The sequence below is a fragment of the Bidens hawaiensis genome, unplaced genomic scaffold (genome assembly GCF_021521415.1).
Source record: "Bidens hawaiensis isolate Kalapana, Puna unplaced genomic scaffold, B.hawaiensis_p1.1 tig00020652_1, whole genome shotgun sequence".
Taxonomy (NCBI): Eukaryota; Viridiplantae; Streptophyta; class Magnoliopsida; order Asterales; family Asteraceae; genus Bidens; species Bidens hawaiensis.
In genome coordinates, this window is record NW_027493165.1 from 257,643 (window position 1) to 278,781 (window position 21,139).

Consider the following 21,139-nt stretch of genomic DNA (forward strand, 5'->3'; position numbering starts at 1 on the left):
ATCCATCAATTTACTAAAATTTCAGTTCGTGGGAACAACCCAGAAATAAAGGGTAACTAAGAGATTAAAATACAGGTTGCTTGTATAGATTAGCCAAATTATCATATAACATTTCAAGGTAAGATAGTTGATGATATATGATGATTGGGTCTAAGTCGTGTATTTTATCGTGCTAATTGTTTAGTTTTGTTACGTTTTTAGTATGAGCTGTGGCACTTCAAGCATTTAATGAGAACAACTAACCTGTGAGTTGAACAATTATAGAAACTAGAGTCAAACAATTATACTTTACTAAATCTTACTATACTATTAAAGTAATACAAGTTTCCACATGTCATTCAACTAGCATGTCCACATAAGCTTTCAACTCATCAATTTTCCATTTATATAATTTCCAAATGTTAACTTGAACATTAATTTTAAACATTAATTACTAAGTTGAAGAAAATTTCAAAATAAATGGTTATAATAACATTTATTAAGTAATAAAGACAATTAATTGTTTTCATTGTTATTTTTTTTAATTTTGAGACTTTGTTATTTTATTTTATTCTTTGGATTTTGGAAAATTATTTATGAACGTTTGAACTGCATGCATGGATGATTGGATTGAAATGGTGGTTTAAGTCACAATGTTTGAATTATATTGTTGCTTTATTTAACACGCGGTTTAATAAAAATTATAATTATATCTCATTGTTATATTCACATTTTTAGCATTTTTTATGATGTATACTTAAATCTTTTATAATTTCAATAAAAATAATATATATAAAACACAACTTATGTTACAACATCTACATGTTTACACTTCATAATTTACAACATATGACTTCGGCAGATAACGAAGTTTTAATTAATATGTCCTTTTGTTACTTGGTATAAGTTAGAAATATGTGGCATAACTTAAAATATTACTTATACTATTAAAGCAATACAAGTTTTTCACATGGCATTCAACTAGCATGTCCACAACGGCTTCCAACTCATCAATTTTCCATTTATATAATTTCCACATGTTAATTTGAACATTAATTTTAAACATTAACTCCTTAGTTGAAAAAAGTTTCAAAATAAATGGTTATAATAATCATTTATTGAGCAATAAAGGCAATTAATTATTTTCATTGTTATTTTTTTTATTACTTTTGAGACTTTGTTATTTTATTTTATTTTTTTTTGGATTTTGGGAGATTATTTATGACGGTTGGACTGCATGTATGGTTGATTGGATTGAAATGGTGGTTTAAGTCACTAGGTTTGGATTATATTGTTGCTTTATTAAACGCGCGGTTTAATAAAAATTATAATTATATCTCATTGTTATATTCACATTTTTAGCAATTTTTATATTGTGTACTTAAATATTTTATAATTTCAATAAAAATAATTTATATAAAACACAAGTTATGTTACAACATCTACATGTTTACGCTTCATAATTTACAACTATGACTTCGACAGATAACGACGTTTTAATTAACATGTCCTTTTTGTTACTTGGTATAAGTTAGTGACATAACTTAAAATCTAACTATACTATTAAAACAATACAAGGTTTACACATGACATTCAACTAACATGTTCACATAGGCTTCCAACTTATCAATTTTACATTTATATAATTTTCACATTTAATTTAAACATTAATTTTAAATATTAACTTCGAAGTTGAAAAAGATTTCAAAATAAATGGTTATAATAATCATTTATTGAGTAATAAAGACAATTAATTATTTTCATTGTTTTTTTTTTATTTTGAGACTTTGTTATTTTATTTTATTTTTTTTTGGATTTTAGGAAATTATTTATGACGTTTGGACTACTTGTATGGGTGATTGGATTGAAATGGTGGTTTAAGTCAAAAGATTTTGATTATATTGTTGCTTTATTAAACGCGCGGTATAATAAAAATTATAATTATATCTCATTGTTTTATTCACATTTTTAGCATTTTTTTATGTTGTGTACTTAAATCTTTTATAATTTCAATAAAAATAATTTATATAAAGCACAAATTATGTTAGAACATCTACATGTTTACGCTTCGTAATTTACAACATATGACTTCGGCTGATAACGAAGTTTTAATTAATATGTCCTTTTTGTTACTTGGTATAAGTTAGAAATATGTGACATAATTTAAAATGTTACTATACTATTAAAGCAATACAAGGTTTTCATATGACATTCAACTAGCATGTCCACATAGGTTTTCAACTCATCAATTTTTCAATTATATAATTTCCAGATGTTAATATGAACATTAATTTTAAACATTAACTCCTAAGTTGAAAAAGTTTCAAAATAAATGGTTATAATAATCAATTATTGAGTAATAAAGACAATTAATTGTTTTCGTTGTTATTTTTTTTAATTTTGAGACTTTGTTATTTTATTTTGGAAAATTATTTATGAACGTTTGGACTGCATGTATGGATGATTGGATTTAAATGGTGGTTTAAGTCACAAGGTTTGGATTATATTATTGCATTATTAAACGCGCGGTTTAATAAAAATTATAGTTATAACTCATTGTTATATTTATATTTTCCGTCCGTGTGTAACACAGGATCTAACCTAGTTATCCCAATAAGAGAATTCTCAATCCATTCCCTAAAATTATGTGAGGGGGATTTGCAAATTATATGGTATGGTTATGAGTGGTTGTGAGTAGAGGAGAGAGGAAATTTATATGAGAAAGTTAAATTTGAGGTTTTACTGTAGGTACTGTATAATTTTCTAATATTTTCATAAAATAGTTGTGAGTGAAAGAGAGAGAAAATATGATGATAAAGGTATAAAAATTATTATTTAATTAAACAGGAAAGAGAAAATACAGTGTTTTTTAGTGTAATTATATGATATATATGGATATAGGGTAGGGAACGGGCTGGGAATGCTCTAAAGCATAATCTAAGAAGCTAAAAAATTAAAGAGAAGCCAAATAAGTTAAATCAAGACAAGAACCAGAAACCTACTGAACCAAGAACCATATACTTTCATTTAATAAAATGGCCAAAATATGCGATATATCAGTCTCGGACCTCGAACCCGTGACATTTTAGCAATTAAAGAAGGGGATTTACCATTACAACAACATTGCCATTAATACTATGGGGTCCTTGCAAAATTTAATATACCGGATCTACTAAATGTATAAAAAAAATTGTGGTCCGAGGCCGACCCATTCTCTGTGGGTTTGACCCTAATTATACTTCATTTAAAGTTTGATTTTGTGTTAGATTTTTCGGCTACTGATATGTCTTTTGTTAAGTATAGTAGCTATTTTGAATGCGTAAACCCAACCTTCGAAAAAACTTAGGTTCATGACGTCTAATGTTAGATGATTGTAAGGAATGAAATAAAAACCTAAAAAATTGATAGAACATAAGTTTTTTAGAGTGTGGATATATAAATTAGAAATGTTTTATGTAAACTTTCTTGGAAGTTGAATTACGCAAGCAAACTTTAGAAAACAAAACCACACCCCCAGTTTAGGTAATTTGATCAATAACATTCATCTTCAGACAGCCAAAGGACAAACCGGTAATTTGACACAACGTTTATTTCATTAATAAAATAAATAAATATTATAATATCTTTATTCTACATAATAAAAAGTTGACTATGAAAGTCAAAATCAAATAAATATAATATATATTTAGGGTTCTATTTTACCATATCCGGAACCAGTGGGCAGTAATCAATCAAGCAATGGTGGCGGGAATTGTTTCAACATTTTGGTGGTTTTCCCGCCAAATCATATAATTCATTCCCTCCACTTGTTCCAGAAATCTCCTGCTGCTATTCTTATACATACAGCGTATTTCAGCTCCCAATTCAATTCAATTCAATTCGGTCGAGTCAAATACAAATAAAAATACGAATCCCGAATTCGTGTTGTTGTTGTTTATATCGAAATGACTGTGAATTTGTTAGAATCTGAAGGAGGAGGTGGTGGTGGTGGTGGTTCAGTGACATCATCAACAGGTCAGTCACTCAGTCAGATCTTAGTTTACGCATTTTATTAATCTCGTGTGTGTGTGTTCTAGAGAGAGAGAGAAAATGGTGTTTAGAGAGAGAAAGTGTTAATTAGGGTTTTTTTTCTTCATCGTTAAAATCGAAGCCACCATATAATCATCCTGTATTGGTATGATATCTCCTCTTCGATCATGCGCAAATTGATCTATTTGTGTGTTTTTTATCATATTTAATTTTGTTTCATCCGGAGAATTAGGGTTTTTTTTTCTTTCATAAAATCATCATCCGTTGGTTTGTTTATCGTTAGAATCTAAGCGATTTTCGGAGATATAGAAGCGATATAATCCTGATTTGGTATGTATCTGTGTTTTTATGTTTACAAATGTGTGCAGATTCAACGCAGGGATGTTGTTTTGATTTGAACACTCTTTGTGCAATGTATTGTTACTTTTGATCAATGTGTGTTTAGGTGTAATGATACCTATACACATATAGCTATAAATCTAGAAACTGCAGTATATAATTGTGATACAAAATAGAGATTGTTTGAATCAAATGTGTGCTCTATATTTAGGTCAAAATTAGAGTCACAAAGAAATTATGAGTGGTTTAGCTGATAAGATGCCTTATACTTAAAGTAACTGAGACATATACCGCATTTGGTAGTTCGTAAACCAATGCCTCGCGCACGTGAAGCTTTTCTTTTAATCCTCATGTCTTTTTTTAAAACAAAGCGTTGCATTTGGAATTTACTGTTTTTGCAATGTGTATCTCTAACACAGGGTGGTAGGGGGCTATTTGTATTATGACAATTTTCATGTGTATATGTAAAGTAAATGCTTTTTGTAGATAATTTGAGCTCTTAAATTTGTGTCTTAGGTAGGTATTCAATCATCTTGTACGGTCCATCGACTTGCTATCAAATTGTGAACCGTTGATATTACTTACCTTGTTTGAGTGGAAGCTTCGAATGATTAAATATACATCAATGTGATATCTTGCATCTTTTTAATTGCAGATGTAACTTTATAGAAGTTAGTTATGATTGCATTAACTTACAAATCTCTTAAATGTAAATCGCCGCGGATTCAAAGAAGGATTTTCTGAGCTTCTTTTATTACTTGTGGCACGTGCGTTTATTTGGAGTTTGTTTTAGCATTAATTCAATATATTTGAGTAACTATTGCTAGCATTTATATCTAGAGAACATAATGATTCGTATAAAGTAGATGTGTGTTTCTCATGACATTTTCTCTACTTATTATCTGATAATATTTTGATTTAAAAGAAATCATATTAGTTTGATCAATTTGAAGATTATATATCTTATGTTAATATATCACATATTATTAAAACAATACTCTTGGTTATATGCTACATCAGCCAATCAACGCGTCTAGTTGTGCATGATTTAATTTATTTTGAAACAAATTGGTCATACATTCTACATAGATTGTTGTAATCTTGCAACAAAAGCATGAAAACTAACTTTTGAAACTTATTATTTGATTACAGAAATGAAGAAGAAAGGAAAACAAGTCAAGTCAACATCTGATGCTAAAACAACCACGACAAAACCGAAACAAAAACGAGGAAAACCAGACACTACTGAAACTGCTCCAGTTTCTAGAAAATTACCAAAAACGGCCGCCTCATGCACCAACTTTAAAACCAAGCCGGTCCGTTTATCAGACAAAGATGAAACAATAGAAAACAAGAAAACCCAAGTTGTAGAAGAGGAAATAGCAGCCATAAGTTTAACACCGGGCCCAAATGACCCAAGGCCTAATAGACGATTAACTGACTTCATTTTCCATGATGCTAATGGTAAACCCCAACCCGTTGAATTGCTGGAAGTTGATGATCTTTTCATCTCAGGCCTAATATTACCTTTTGAAAAGAACGAAAAAGATAAAGAACAAACGAGAGTTAAATGTGAAGGATTCGGGCGTATTGAAGACTGGGCAATCTCGGGTTATGAAGATGGGTCGCCTGTCATTTGGGTTTCGACTGAACTTGCTGATTACGATTGCGTGAAACCAGCTGGAAGTTATAAAAAGATATACGGGCTTTTTTACGAAAAAGCTCGTTCGTCGCGTTGAAGTTTATAAACGTTTGTCAAAGTCTTCAGGTGGCGACCCGGATTTGAGTTTAGACGAGTTACTCGCATCACTTGTTCGGTCAATGAGTGGGAGCAAGAACTTTCCGCATGGGGTGTCGATTCGTGACTTAATTGTGTCGTGGGGTGTGTTTATTTACGGACAGCTTGTCGGGCTAGACAATGAACCGAGCGGGACTGATAAACTGTTTGTTGAGTTACCTGTTCTTGCTGCCTTGAGAGACGAAAGCAAGAAGAGCAAAGAGTTTGCAGGGGTAAATATGTCTTCTCACACATCAACGAACGCACCTTTGAAGATCAAGGATGGAGAAAAAGTTGATAATGAAGATGAAGACATGAAACTGGCTCGGGTTTTGCAGGAAAATGAAAACTGGCAATCGATGAAGCAGAATAAGAGGCAAAGACATGTTACTTCTTCATCAAGCAAGTTTTATATTCAAATAAATGAAGATGAAATAGCAAATGACTATCCTCTCCCTGCTTATTATAAGTCTAATGTTGAAGAAACTGATGAATATTTACTCTTTGATGACTTTTTTGACTCGGTTGACCCGGACTATTTACCAAAAAGCATGTTGCATAACTGGTCGCTTTATAACTGTGATTCGCGGTTGATTTCTTTGGAGCTTTTGCCTATGAAGCCGTGTGCAGACATTGATGTGACCGTGTTTGGATCGGGGATAATGACAGCTGATGATGGAAGTGGATTCTGTTTTGATGATGAACCTGGTACTGTTTCTGGTTCAGGTTCAAGTTCAGTTTTAGATTCTGGTTCTGGTTTGGCTGCACAGAATGAAGATGGGATTCCTATTTACTTGAGTGCTATAAAGGAATGGAAAATTGAATTTGGTTCATCAATGGTTATTATTTCAATTCGAACTGACATGGCCTGGTGAGTTTTAGGTTTAAATTTTGTTTTGGTTTTAACAAAAATTTGGGCTGAACGCTTTCGAGGGTTTTGTTAAAAAAAATGAACCGGTTGGTTTTCACACTTTTACGGTTTTGTTTTCGTGATTTAGTGGTTTCAGGCTATAATATATATATATTTTCAAAGTATAATTTTATATTGAATTTTTAAAAATGTTGAGGATTGTTCATGAATATAAAACACATACATGACTTTAAATTTTCAAAAATGTTGACTGTTGACTGTTGCTATAGAAAAAGACAAACAAAGCCAGCCGGTTGGTTGGATCAGCTGAATTGGCCGGTTTTCACAGTTTTACGGATCTGGTTGGGTGATTTGCTGGTTTAGGTAATTTTGAAAAGCATAATTTTGTATTAAATGTTTTAAAATTGATGAGATTGTTCATGAAATATATGCAAGTATGTGTGTGTACATACAATCAATCAATCAATCAATCATGCCCAGTAAAATCCCACCGACAGCAAAGCTATAAGTAGGGTCTGGGGAGGGTGGGATGTAGGCACACCGTACCTCTATCCAAAGGAATAAAGAGGTGGCTTCCAGAGAGACCCTCGGCTCTAAGTACATGTGTATGAAGCAAAATAAAGGAAATCAAAGTTTAACAGTTATATAAAAACTACTACTAATTATAATAATATTAATAATAAGATCACAGTTTAACAGCTATATAAAAGCTAATAATAATTATAATAATAATAATAATATATGTAAGGGAAATACCATTATGGTATGTGACCTAAATAAGTTAAGTCTAAGCCCTAAGGTATTCAAATCTCTCTAAAAATCCTTAACTTTAATTCTACTTCTCCACGAATTCCTATCCTCAACCATGTCCTCGGAGAGGTTTAGGTCTATCAAATCATGCCTAATCCTCTCATCCCAAGTCAATTTCGGTCGTCCTCTACCCCTCCTCCCCTCTATAGTAATGTTTTCTACGGATCTAACAGGATTCGTCGTCTGTCTTCTCTTTACATGTCCAAACCATCTCAATCTCCACTCTCTTATCTTGTCTGCTATGTTCGCCACCTCTAATCTCTCGCGAAACACAACGTTTCTTATTCGGTCTAGCCTTGTGTGCCCACACATCCAACGTAGCATTCTCATTTCTGCTACCTCCATCTTCCGCACTTGTGCCTTCTTGATGGCCCAACAATCTGTTCCATATAGCATTGCAGGTCTAACTGCCACCCTATAGAATTTTCCCTTTAGTTTAGTCGGGAAACTCGCACAATATACCTGTGGCTGCTTTCCATCTACACCATCCTACCTGAACTCGGTGGGTCACATCACTGTCTAATTCCCCATCGCTCTGTACAAATGATCCTAAATACTTGAACTTCTTTACCTGCGGGACCACCTGCCCTTCAATTGTGATCTGTGCGTCTTCATTGTCGTTTATCCCATCAAAATCACAGTGGAGGTACTCCGTCTTAGATCGGTTAATCTTTAAACCTTTTGTCTCTAAGGTTGTTCGCCACTCCTCAAGCCTCATGTTTAGATCTTGTTTTTTCTCAGCAAGTAACACAATATCGTCTGCGAACATCATGCACCACGGGAGTCCCCTGAATCGACTTTGACAACTCATCCAAGACTACTGCAAAAAGAAACGGGCTCAACGCTGACCCCTGGTGAAGACCTACCTCTACAGGAAAGAAATCAGTATCCCCCACTGGCGCACGGACATTTGTTTCACTCCTGGTATACATATCCATAATTATCTCTGTATTTCCTAGGCACTCTTCTACCCTCCAAGCACTCCCAGAGCACCTGTCGTGGCACACTGTCGTAGGCCTTTTCTAGGTCAATAAACACCATATGTAGATCACGCTTCTTCTCCCTATACTTTTCCATTAATCTTCTTATAAGGTGTATTGCCTCTGTGGTGGAACGCCCCGGCATGAAGCCAAATTGGTTGACCGTAACCTGAGTTTCTCGTCTAAGTCTAACCTCAATCACTCTTTCCCATAGCTTCATAGTATGACTTGGTAGTTTGATTCCTCGGTAGTTACCACAACATTGGGCGTCTCCTTTGTTCTTATAGATAGGAACTACAACGCTGCTCCTCCACTGGTCTGGCATCTTACCTGATTTGAGAATACTATTGAACAGAGTAGTTAACCACATGACTCCTTCCTCCCCCAGACACTTCCACACCTCGATGGGTATGTTGTCTGGGCCAACTGCCTTAGACCTTCCCATCCTCCTAAGTGCATCCTTCACCTCTTCTCGTGTGATCCGTCGGCAGTAGCAGTTATTCGATTGTTGTCGTTGAAAGTTTGTGTTGTCATGTTCTTCTTGGTAAGCTCTCCCATTGTTAAAAAGATTGTGGAAGTAGGTTTGCCATCTTAGCTTGATGTCCTGCTCCTTGACCAGTACATGCCCATCTGTATCCTTTATGAACTTCACCGGTCCTAGATCTTGCCTTCTACGCTCCCTGGCTTTGGCAATCTTAAACATAGCATGTTCCCCCTCTTTTGTTTCTAGACTTTCATACATCCGTTTAAAGGCCGCCTTCTTTGCTTCCGCCACTGCCTTCTTCGCCTCTATCTTGGCCGTTTTGTAGTTGTCCCTCAAATCCACTCGCTCCTCCTCATTCGTGCACCTCATTAGCTCCCTAAAATATCCTTGTTTGTTTTACATACATAACTTTATATTCTTAAAACAAAAACAGGTTTAAATACTATATGACTATATGTTAAACGGCCGGTTCATTGTACATGGCCGTTTCCAAGTTCTAAACCGTTAAAACTGAACCATGTAGCACATTAATTATTTCATCAAAGAGTTGATTTGCTTTTTTCTCTTAAATGAATAAAAACAAATTGGCTTAAGGAAATCTTCAGACATGCCAAAATTGAACCAAAGTGTTCATATTAACATATTAGGCAATAAAAGCTTGCAAACATGTTTCACACACTGTTTAGTTGTCAACCTTTTATTTTATTTTTTTGTAAACTTTTATTAAATATACTTGTGTCCTGTTCAGGTATAGACTTGGAAAGCCGTCAAAGCAATATGGCCCGTGGTATCAGACAGTTCTTAAAACAGCGAGGCTTGCTATTGCTATTATCACATTACTGAAAGAGCAAACACGTGCATCAAAGTTATCATTTCCTGAAGTCATAAAAAGACTATCAGAATTTGATAAAAATCACCCTGCTTACATATCTTCAAACTCAGTAAACGTAGAGAGATACGTAGTCGTTCATGGGCAAATTATTTTACAACAATTTGCAGAATTTCCAGACGCTACAATCCGAAAATGTGCGTTTGTTTCTGGTCTTGAGAATAAAATGGTGGAAAGACATCACACCAAATGGACCGTTAAGAAAAAAGCCATTGAGACAAAGCAAGCAAACTTGAACCCGAGAGCAGCAATGGGGCCTGTTGTGTCTAAACGAAAGGCGATGCCTGCTACAACAACTCGGTTTATTAACCGAATTTGGGGTGAGTTTTACTCAAATTACTCACCTGAAGAGGTAAAAGAGGGCGAATCTGTTAATATGAAGAAAGATGAGGAAGAAGATGAGCTGGAAGAAAACGAGCAGGAAGATTGTGAAGAACCTGAAGAAGAAACTATCACAGTTCCGGTACAAGAACCCAAGAAACCGCATTCTGCTCTAAAGGAAAAGAAACCGTCTGGGTCAAAAACCGACATCAATTGGGTTGGGAAAGCGGTTGGGAAGATGGGTAATGGTAACACTCTATATAAAGAGGCGGTTATTCGGGGTGAGGTGGTTGGGTTAGGTAGTTCGGTTATGGTTGAAGATTCTGTTTATTACGTGGAATATTTGTTTGAAGATTCTGCTTCTCATAAGTTTGTTCATGGACGGCTGATGTTAAGAGGTAGTAAAACTGTTCTTGGTAGCGTAGCAAACGAGCGGGAACTTTTTTTAACCAATGATTGTGTTGATTTTGAGCTTGATGATTTCATCCAACCCGTGATTGTTCAAATTAGAACACTTGCGTGGGGCCACAAGCACCGGAAAGCTAATGCTAGTTTTGATAAAATGGATAGAGCAAAAGCTGAAGACAGGAAGAGTAAAGGTCTCCCCGTTGAATATTATTGTAAGAGTTTATACTTGCCTCAAAAGGGTGCTTTCTTTTCTCTAAAAACCGACAAAATGGGGCTCGGAAACGGGTTTTGTTATTCTTGTGAGATCACGGAGAATGAAAAGAAGAAAGAGGTTTTTGAGGTGAATGAATCAAAGACGAGTTTTACTTACATGGGTACTGAGTTTCGTGTGGATGATTTTGTTTATGTTGGTCCACATCACTTTGAGTCCGATGAACGGGGTAATGAAACTCATAAAGGTGGGAGAAATGTCGGGCTTAAAGCATATGTTGTTTGCCAGCTGATCCAAATAGAGTCTCCCAAGAATTTAAAACGGGTTGACCCGGAATCAGTTTCAGTCCAAGTTAGAAGATTTTACAGGCCTGAGGATTTGTCTGCTGACAAAGCGTACCGTTCTGACATTCAAGAGGTAGCATATAATAAAATAAAATACAACTTTTTATGATATCATATTTCTTGCTGCTTTGTTGATAATAACCGTTAATTTTGTTTTCAGGTATATTACAGTGAAGAAACAAATAAGTTGTCGGTATCAGCATTAGAAGGGAAGTGTGAAGTTAATAGGAAGGCAGACCCTTCTTTGCTAGACAGCACTTATATTGTCGATCATGTCTTCTTTTGTGAACGTCTCTATGATCCAGCAAAGGGATCTCTCAAGCAGGTATAAATAGGCTGGTATTGCGGGCCCGAATAATTGGTCAAAACAAGTTGGGTTGACTTGACAAAATATTCCCCTAATTTTTTTTAATAAAATAACTAGCATGCTATATATTATTGCAAATGTATTAATTTAGATATAATATGCTTTTCTGAATAAAGGTACCCTCTGGGTAGAGGTTTGAACAATTTGACTTTTTTCCCCAGCTACCAATTAACATAAAGCTTAGTTCTCCGAAAGAAAACATGGTTAATGAGGCTGCAGTTAGAAAAAGGAAAGGGAAGTCTAAAGAAGGAGAAAGTGACGTTGAGATGACCGACACCGAGAGTTCTGCTGTAATCAATCGTTTATCAACATTAGATATTTTTGCTGGTTGTGGTGGCTTATCCGAGGGTTTGCAAAGAGCTGGTGATTACTTTTTGGCTACATAAAATATCAAAAGCTCATCTAATTTTTTTCTTCATTAAGTTGATTGTTAATTTATTATGTTTACTTACAGGGGCATCAGTAACCAAATGGGCCATTGAATATGAAGAACCTGCTGGTGATGCATTTAGACTAAATCATCCTGATGCATTGGCCTTTGTGCATAATTGCAATGTCATACTAAGGTTCTAGAATATTTTTAAAATACTGTGAATTATTATTAGTTATTTACATTTCTAATGATTGGTTGAAATACAGGGCCATTATGACGGCATGCGGGGACACTGATGACTGTATTTCAACTTCTGAGGCAGAAGAAATGGCTGCAAAACTTAAGGAAGACGAGATTAATAATCTACCTAGACCGGGACAAGTGGATTTCATCAATGGTGGACCTCCATGCCAGGTACGAATTTCTAATGTAAACGCTTTAAATTTCCATAAGTCATAATAGTTATGCGTGCTAAACGGGCCGTATCTGTGGGTTGGTGGGTCAGCCCACAATTTCACTTGAACTTGAAAATCATGTCAGATGTATAAGCACGTTTATTTTTTTTTATTTTTGCATATTAATACTTTAGTGTCCCCACATGTATATGTAAACAAGAATAAAATATAAATGCATATAGACCAATGTATTTTTGATTTTTACATGTAAACAAGTTACATATTTACAAAAATAAAATACAAATGTATATAGGCCAATTAGGTTTAAATCATAAAGGTTGATGATGCCAATTTCTCTTTTAAATTTTAACTTTTGGCATAAAACTTTCAACCACTCTAGGTTTAACATAAAACACATTTTTTAGTAAAATTAAAAAATAAATGGGTCAAACCGCAGCCAACCTGTTTAACTAAATGTGTTTGTGGGTTTGACCCGAAATTGACCCAAACCTATTTATACTAAACACAAACCCGTGAATTTTGTGTTAGGTTTCTGTCATGCTCTTAGTTCGTACCCTTAATAGAAATATATGCAGAGGCTGACATAAAATTTCTGCAGGGTTTTTCTGGGATGAACAGGTTCAATCAAAGCACATGGAGCAAGGTTCAATGTGAAATGATACTTGCATTTTTGTCATTTGCTGAGTATTTTCGTCCTAAGTATTTCCTGTTAGAAAATGTGAGGAACTTTGTTTCTTTTAACAAAGGACAAACATTTCGTTTAACTCTGGCTTCATTGCTAGAAATGGGCTATCAGGTACATGATTTTGCCGTAAATAATTCTATTAACAAATTTGTCGCTAACATTTTAAACGATTAAATTTGTTACTAAACATTTTTTACTAATTATAGGTGAGATTTGGAATACTGGAGGCTGGTGCTTTTGGTGTATCTCAATCACGCAAACGGGCTTTCATATGGGCTGCAGCTCCTGAAGAAACACTACCCGAGTGGCCCAAACCAATGCATGTATTTGCTAGCCCACAACTTAAGGTCACACTGAATGGCAACACACAATATGCTGCTGCTAGAAGTACTGCAAGTGGGGCCCCATTCCGTGCAATAACCGTTCGAGACACAATTGGTGACCTCCCTGAGGTTGGAAACGGTGCTTCTGCAACTACTATACAGGTACAACTTTTTATTAATATTCTTATTTTTAATATTATTATTTTTATTGTGATTATTATTATTATTATAAAATACTTGTTGATGGTAAATATAAAATTTTAAGATGTATAATGGGTGAATATGAAATTTTAAGGTTTTAGAGAAGTAAGTGTAAAACGATCATTTTTTGTATTGTTTTAATGATTGGTAATTATGATACTTTAACTAGTCATTAAGGGCATATATATGATAATTCAAGTTTAGGTTGGGTTTATCTGATATTTAGCATGTTTCTAAGGGTAGATGAGAAATTTTAAAGTTTTAGACACTGGTAAAATGGTCATCTGTTATGTTGTTTCAGTGAAATAGTTAAAAATGATATTTTAACTAGCTTTTTAAGGGCATATCTGATATTGTAAGTTTGGGTTGGGTATATATGATAAAATAGTTTTGTGTATTGTTTTAGTCGAATGGGTAAATATGATATTTTAAACAGTTTTTAATGCCATCCATGGTATTTTAAGTTTGGGTTGAGTATATATGCTATTTCACAAATGTATGAGGGTATATATGGAATTCTTCCCTTTTTTCATTTATATTTTGTGTTGTGGAAAAGTATCTTATTCATCTCATTTGTTTCAGTACAAAACTGAGCCTATATCTTGGTTTCAAAAGAGAATCCGGGGCAATGAATCGGTTCTAACCGATCACATATCAAAAGAAATGAATGAGTTAAACGTGATTAGGTGTCAAAGAATCCCCAAACGCCCTGGTGCTGACTGGCGAGACCTCCCCGAGGAAAAGGTACATAATAAAAAGTTTAAACTTGACTTCAGTAATTATGGTTCAGTGTTTGAAACAATATTTACTTTTCTTGCAGGTCAAGTTATCAACTGGTCAAATGGTTGACCTTATACCTTGGTGTTTACCGAACACCGCGAAAAGACATAACCAATGGAAGGGGTTGTTTGGAAGGCTTGATTGGGAAGGAAACTTTCCAACTTCTATTACTGACCCACAGCCTATGGGTAAAGTTGGGATGTGCTTTCATCCTGATCAGGATCGGATTCTAACGGTTCGCGAATGTGCTCGGTCTCAGGTAAAATTTTTTTACGGCTTTTTAGGTAATTGGTCGAAACGCGGCGAGTTTTATTGATAATGAATTAAAAAAATATACAAGACAAACAAAATAATAAATTGACAATGAGCATGTCAATTAGGGTTGTTAATCGAATCGATTTTTGGGTTAGTTGAGTTGATCTAAACAGGTTATATGCGTTTTGAAACTTTGAAGACGGATTCGAGCTCAATTTGAAAAAAATAGGTTTGAGTTTGATTCGATTTGAATTAAAAACAAAAGTATAATAAACTGTACAGCTTTACCATTATTACTGCGTTTCACTATTACAACTGTGTCGCTGTATCATTTTAATATCACAATTAAGTTAAATTACTCACACACGCGTATGAAGCAAAGGGAAAAAATTCGGTGGCATTCTTTAGCTATGCTATATAGTGTAATAATAATTACGCTAGTTCAATGTGCTGTAGGGTAATTACCATATTAAACAAAGTGCCACCGCTTTTTCTCCTTCACTTTGCACGCTAAACTTTATTTGTATTTTACCTTTACAATATATATTTGAATTCGACTACTTGAATCAATCCAAATAAAGCCATTAATTTGAATTTGAACTGTTGCTAATTTATTCCAAAATTTGAAAACTGATTTGAAATTGGAATGCTGAGTTTTATAAGTGGTTTTGAATATGATTATGTGGTGCAGGGCTTCCCCGATGGGTATAAGTTTTCTGGTAACATTCAACATAAGCACAAGCAGATTGGAAACGCGGTCCCGCCTCCATTGGCATATGCATTGGGTAGGAAACTAAAGGAAGCAGTTGAAGCAAAATACAAACAGTTGGGAAAATAAACATGTGCATGGTTGAATGTATTTAAGCTAGACTAGTTGAATTTCATGCTGAGTTTGCAATTGTTGGTATTCGTTACATTTTTATAAAACATCAAGGGCGTATGAACATTTTTACCTTATTCTTGTTGTGCTTAGTTCATTTAGGTTTCACCAAATTGAACTCACGAACATGACTAGAGGTGCACAAATCGGGTTTTTCTAATACCTGGTTTCGTGTATGATCGGGTATTGGCCGTACCTGGGCTGGATTTGGGGTTGGGTATTTGCTTAAAAAATCATATCCATATCCGTGTCACCAGTTTCGGGTACCTTATAAATGGGTATGTTAATACCCTATTTTCAAGTATAGAAAAAAAAACCCTATTTTCGGGTATGAATCGGGGTTTTTAAGGGTTAAGGTTTTTGGGGTATTTTTACGTACTTCTTGAACATAGATCGGTTGTTTAAGGGGTTGCATTGTTTTTTTTTTTTTATTTTTAGGTAATTTTAGTGTATAAGTCAAGTACTGGAAAAACCTGGTTTTGGGTATGGAACCGGTTCCGGTTTTCATGTATGATCGGGTACCGTCTGGTCCAATTTTAGGTACGAGTTTTGGTATTAAAATGCATACCTTATCTGTATCTTACGGATAGGGTCGAGTGCGGGTCCGGAATTTTGTGCACCTCTAAACATGATTGCCATGATTATAGACGCTAATATTAAGTTCAAATGAGCAAAAACTTGTCATATTGTATTTCTTAAAATAGTACCAGACTGGTTGAGCCCATTTAAACCAGCTAGTTTAGGGAGTTGGTAAACCAGACTGGATGTTGAACCGGAATTTAAAACTTTTCTTTTTATTTTTAATTTCTTTTTATTTCAAAATTTTGTTTATCGAGGGGATGGTCTGTATTTTGTTCACTCCAGCTTTCGTTTTTTGCTTAAACATTGAAAATCATATCACAAAAATAAATTAATTTCATATATATATATATATATATATATATATTTTATTTTAAGTGTGTTATATATACATAATTACATATTAGTTTTTGTCTTTTAAACAAGTTAAAAATAAAACATCTAAAGAAAGACCTAAATAAAGTCAAAAAGCCATACTCTTTAGTCTTCCACATGACAGCATTTTATGTTCATCTCAACTTAAAATATCACGACATGTTAAATGAGTAACATTTATTATACTCTAAAGTAGCTTTTGAACCCGTGTATTATACGGGATTTATCAAACAATAAAAACAAATAAGTTTTGTTATTTTAATTGTGATTATCAAAATACTTATATATTAATTTAATATAGACTTAAAGGAAAAACAAACGTGTTAATGAAAATTACTAAAACAGGATGTTTTGGAAACGTTGGGTGTGGATTTGAAAGAAATTCAAAAAATGTGCTAAAGTTACGTAGTTGGTCAAACTTCAGGTATGAAAACGACACTATGTTATAAAATCCACACTAGGTTATAACCCGTCTGACAAAATGATTTTGACCCGTGGCCTATGGATAGTTAGAGTGAATGAGATGAGAGATTAGAAATTAGAAGAAATGTAGGCTTGACACAAGCTTCAATATTTTCTTTTATTAGTATTGTAAGATATATATATATATATATATTATTTATAGGGGAGATTTCAAATGAGAACCCCATTGAGTTTTAAGAACTCGAAAGAACTCAGTATAACGATTTTTTTTCGAATTTTTTTTTACACATGTGTAATATATGTAGGTTACATACACGTAAAAAAATTACAGAATTTTTTACACATCGAGCCGACATTTTACACATGTGTAACGGACGTAAAAGTTAGTGTAATCAGTTACATATTTATTCTCTCTCATACTTTGACTTTTTTGCTAGATTTAATCTCAACCACATATTCCAATTCATTTAATTAAATGTGTGGTCTAGAATGGGAGTTCTTAAATTCTTACAACTAAACATGGTTCTCAAAATATCCTTCATATATATATATATATATATATATGGGGAAAGTGAATATGAGGTTGTTAGGCATCTAAGCTTAGATGCAAAACCAATCAAAACTATGTCACTTTGATAAAATCTATCAAAAATTAATTTATTTCCTATTCCCTCTCTCCATTATTTTTGACTATTTATCCAATTTCCTTGAATATCTCCCATTATGTTTAAGGAGTTTCTAAACGTAGATCAATTGTCTCACGTAATTCTTCTTCAGCTCAAATTCAATAATTGATAAGAAGAATTCCATAGTCCTAAAGGGTGTTTGATTTCCACAATTGAGACTAACAAGCAGTATAACTAAAATTTTGAAACTGGCATTTTACTAACCAAAAGTTTGATTATTTAAAGAATATTTTCCAAGTGGTGGCTATCAAACATTAGATGACCGTAGTGTGAAATTGATACATCGTTTAGAAATAAAATAAAAATTTTAGTTTATTCTGATGCTTCATGGATCTCTCGAAGTTAGTGATCAAAATTTTTAATATGGAGAATGCCGCTTTAAGTTTTCTATTCGTATTAAAAGAAAAAAAAAGAAATGTAAAATGGTTCAAATGGTTTTTGTCGAAACATCAAAAGGTTCTTGTCAATACCACAAAAGATTGTCTTTAGTAAATCAAGGAAGAAAATTAATTTACTATTCATTTCGTTGTAGGTTTTTTTTTTATTATTTTTATTTTATAATGAGATTGAACATAGTTTAGAGCTGGAAAAAGATAAACAAATTCACGTTAACCAAATTGGAAATAAAAATAATATAATTAATATTAGGTATATTTTTTTCTTTCAAAATGACGTATTTTTCGTTGGTTTTGCATCTAAGCTTAGATGCCTAACAGCCCAATATTTACTTCCCCCCCCCACATATATATATGCTAGCTTTTGAACCTGTGTACTACACGGGATTTATCAAACGATAAAAACAAATAAGGTTTGTTATTTCAATTGTGATTCTCAAAATACTTGTATATTAATTTAATGTAGACTTAAAGTAAAAACAAACGTGTTAACGAAAATTACTAAAATAGGATGGTTTTGGAAACGTTGGGTGTGGATTTGCAAGAAATTTTAAAAATGTGCTAAAGTTACGTAGTTAGTCAAACTTCAGGTATGAAAATGACACTATGTTATAAAATCCACACTAGGTTTTAACCCGCTTGACAAAATGATTTTGACCCATGACCCATGGATAGTTAGAATGAATGAGATGAGAGATTAGAAATTAGAAGAAATAAGGCTTGACACCTAAGCTTCAACATTTTCCTTTATTAGTATTGTATGATAAGATAAGATAAGATGTAAGATACTGAGACGCCTTTAAGGATTTAAGTACTTTGGTTGAATCAAAATAAAAATACCCGTAGACCCTAACGAGTAACAAAACATATAAATTATTTTTTTTTAATTTAGCGTTATAACAATCAACCACTATTTCTTTTATATTTGTATTTTGAATTTTACCTTTTTTTAGTTTTTAATTTTAGTTTGGACCAACAACTAAACTTGATTAAATGGATTACATATTAAAAAAATGGCCCAATAATTATAAGATGATCCTAATTAAATTTTATTTTATAAGATTTATATTTTTAAATATATATATATATAGTGGCAGGTTCAAAAAAGAATCACAAAAAAGTTGAAAGCTGAAGAACAATGCCTTTTACATGTAAAATATTAAGGAAAATTGGATTTTAATAATCCCAACTTTCTGTAATTGGCCGATAATAATCCCAACTTAGTTTATTCCCACCAGTGGTCCCAAATTTAAAAAAGTTGGCTCTCAATGGTCCTCCGGTTAAAAAAACCTAACGGCATTAAGTTTTTTTATCCAAATTTCAAACTAAATTTTTAGGGCTTTTGATCGGAATGAGGATACGAGTCGACTAACGTAAAACTTAGCTCGAAATGATACTTTAATTGGCTTTATTAGTGCTTCAAATCGGGTGTTTTAATTTCAAATTAACAAAAATTAAGTTGTTTCGAGTATCGTTTCGAACTAAGTTTACATCAATCGACTCCTATCCTTCTTCCGATCAAAAGCCCTAAAAAATCAGTTTGAAATTCGGAAAAAACTTAACGCCCTTAGGTCTTTTTTAACAGGAGACCATTGAGAGCCAATTTTTTTTTAATTTGGGACCACTGGTGGGAATAAACTAAGTTGGGATTATTATCGGCCAATAACAGAAAGTTGGAACTATTAAATCCAATTTTTCAAAAATTAATAAAAATTCATTTTTACATGTAGAAAATACATTTTTACATCATCTTTTTAGAGCTTTTACATATAAACACGATGCAGAAGTCGATTACATAAAAAAAGGTTTTTTTATATAAAAATCAGCTAAAAAGGTAAAAAAAATTATATATTTTTTACAAAATTAAATTTTTGTTTTTGAAATGTCTTATATGTGAATTTATAAGCAAAAGCTCCAAAATAGTGTATGCTAAAATTTATTTTTTACATGTGAAATTGAGCTTTGTATTATTATTTTACATTCAAAAGATATGGTTCCCCATTTTCCTACTTTTTTTAAGGGCCCTCCCCCCCCAATACAAATATATATAGTTATAGTTAAGTTATTGTACAATAATTCTTAACGTACAAAAACGTACGTGAATCACGCCCAAGCCATGTGGTGGCATAAACGTAAATAACTTAAATCTCTCCGCTATCTAATTAATCAATTCAACTAATTAATCGAGCGAAATACAAATTGCATATCAAAATCAACCGTAATTCAAACCTGCAAATTGGCTAAATACGATTGATTTGTGCAAATTAAAATTATGATCGGCAAAAATTCGGATTGTAACAAATCAATTGAACATTCAGATCCTTATTATCCAATTTCAATTGAACATGTGCCATATAAATTACACATTGATGTGCGTAATCGATCTTCTAGTTCTAGTTACGAACAGAGCTTTTATTTCATCTATGCTCAATTAGCTAATTGAATTACTTAGAAACAAATCATTTAATTCATAGTCATCCTACCATTCGGTTGGCGTTTAATTACATACATAAACATTGGAATCACACTCACTAGTGTTATTCAATAGATCAAATAGTTCAATGAATTACGCTCAAATAATTGAGTGTGAAAGGAATTCAATTATGCTCAAGTTTCTGTAGGCTTTTAAATTTGTCATAACTCAATTATTGAATTTGATTTACATATTCATATTAATTATTTGTGTAGCCTCGATCACACAGTTAGTAATTTTTTTGCTCAATAATGAATTACACTTGGTTCCACTCAAATATTAATTTACTGATAAAGTTGTGTTCAAATACATTTAAAACGCTCAAATAAAATAAACGCTCAAACAAAAAGCTCACACTAATTGGGGTTCAGAGTCCTACGCTCAAATTAGTTCATTCAATTTGCAGATGATCTGATATATCTTTCTGAATCAAAATTAAACCTTTAGTAATGTTTGCTATCTTCAACTGATCAATTAATCAAATTA

At 33.1% G+C, this 21,139-nt stretch overlaps 1 pseudogene across 1 annotated transcript; it reads left to right on the forward strand.

Moving 5' to 3' along the window:
* The first annotated feature begins 3,931 nt into the window (after positions 1-3,931).
* LOC143561300 (DNA (cytosine-5)-methyltransferase 1B-like) lies at positions 3,932-15,680 on the forward strand (annotated as a pseudogene). Its single transcript, XR_013140283.1, has 13 exons — positions 3,932-3,993; positions 5,500-6,832; positions 6,869-6,995; positions 10,018-11,515; positions 11,603-11,767; positions 11,971-12,172; positions 12,264-12,375; positions 12,449-12,596; positions 13,197-13,394; positions 13,490-13,768; positions 14,390-14,551; positions 14,628-14,846; positions 15,534-15,680. The product of XR_013140283.1 is annotated as a DNA (cytosine-5)-methyltransferase 1B-like (transcript).
* Positions 15,681-21,139: the final 5,459 nt, after the last annotated feature.